Source organism: Lissotriton helveticus, chromosome 2_1 (genome assembly GCF_964261635.1).
Source record: "Lissotriton helveticus chromosome 2_1, aLisHel1.1, whole genome shotgun sequence".
Classification (NCBI taxonomy): domain Eukaryota; kingdom Metazoa; phylum Chordata; class Amphibia; order Caudata; family Salamandridae; genus Lissotriton; species Lissotriton helveticus.
Genome location: NC_136059.1, coordinates 1684337254 through 1684339016, shown reverse-complemented (window position 1 = coordinate 1684339016; position 1763 = coordinate 1684337254). Strand labels below are relative to the sequence as shown.

The following is a 1763-nucleotide window of genomic DNA, read 5'->3' as shown; positions in this document are numbered from 1 at the left end:
GACTGGAGTTGGAATAGTAAATTAAACTATTCCACTAACCAGCGCCCCCCAACGCAAGTCGGTGTAACAACTTGCGTTGAAAAACCTGCGTTGTAAAGGCATGCGTGGAAAAAGCATGCGTTGTAACGACATACATCCAATTTAATCTACCACATAGAAACTGGTGTAAATGCATGAAATGGTTTCCTGAGAAGCATAAGACTAATTCCGATAACCAACAATAACCAGTGAAAATAACAGTAACCTTAGGTTCCAAAGCATGCGTCCTGCCAGGCGAAAAGCCCTTCAATGCCTCGTCAGGGATAGTAAGTGCTATATAAATGCAATTACAATAAAATACAAGCCTAGACAAGGATTAAAAGATAATTAAAACATTGAAATAGTGACACAACCCCACCACAAACTATCTCTCTGTGACAAAGTTTCAGAAAACCTTACTCACCAATAAAATAGAGAAAGTCCCAGCGCACAAAAGCCATGATGAAGTAACCAGCGCTGAAGGACGCCATCCCGATCATAATCATCGTGGTGTCTCTCAAACATCTGGAGAAGATGAAAACGCCTAAGAAGCTGGTGATGAAGATCATGAAACCTATGGCGTTGCTGTAACCAATATACACTGGTGTCCACTCTAGCGGCTTATTTATCAAGAAGAGGGGCAGCACGTCCACAGTCCCGGCCATGGCTAGTTCATAGAGGACAGCGCTGATGAAAAACAGTGCAATTATGGCCTTGGATGGTGGTACCATGAGTTGTCCCTCATCCCGGATCAACGAAGAGGTTCGCACGTGGTCTCCATCCAACAGCCTTGTTCTTTCTGTTTGCTCGTCCAACGGTCTCCTGTTGGTTCCACTGTTGGCCTGGTTAGGTGCACTGTTGCCACTGCCACCACCTCCTTCGTTGGGGACCTTTAGAACAAAAATGCTGTATATGACACAGAATAAATAAAAGGTGAGGCTGCAGGACACCAGCAACGTGCCATGGTGATAGCTCACGTTGAAATGCACAAATATTTGGCCCGAGGTCAAGCTCCCAATGAAACCCGCTAAGCCACGGCTGAGCTCGATTACGATGAGCCGGTGAGAACGCCCACTCTCTGAAGACCTGAGTGAGCCCAGTGCCATGATGCCAGCCCAGTAAGTGGTGAAGCCTCCTGTGAGGCCGTTCAATGCCGTGGAGCCGTACATCACCTCCAGTGGCCAGTCCAGAAGTATTACGAGAAGGAGGAACATACGAGACACGAGGTAGCCAAACAGGGGCACACAGATGGTGATTTTGTGGTGCTTCCTGTCACCAAGCCAGGCGAGGACAAAGGCAGATGCCAAGGGGCACAGGCCACAAAGCAGGTTGTTGATGATGTAGAAGTTGGAGATGGCTATCTGCTGCTCTTCATCCATCAACGCCACTGCAGACGAGTTGGAGCGATTGAAATAGTTCTTCACCACCATCAGCAGCCCGGTGTCGTAGAAAGAGTTGGCCATCTGGGCCCCGGCCACGACGGGCTCCACCCATGACCTCCACATCTGGCAGGATTCCATGGTGACCTTCCCAATATTCCTCAGCTCAAGCCAATATGGGCTCAAGGGTGTACCAATCCCAATTTACCATGCACAGCTATGAAACTATTCTAAATGTATAACAAATATCTCCTCGCGTTTGTCAAGACAGACACTTGAATGTGTTTCTCGCCTTGTTAGCTCAGTACAAGCTTGAACAGAAACTAGATCTTTCGTTCCAGCTTCCTTGTTTCCATGTCCACTTCT

At 47.6% G+C, this 1763-nt stretch overlaps 1 pseudogene; it reads right to left on the bottom strand.

The window, feature by feature from the left end:
* Window positions 1-434: 434 nt before the first annotated feature.
* Window positions 435-1538, bottom strand: LOC144820306 (solute carrier family 46 member 2 pseudogene; annotated as a pseudogene).
* Between the last annotated feature and the right edge of the window lie 225 nt (window positions 1539-1763).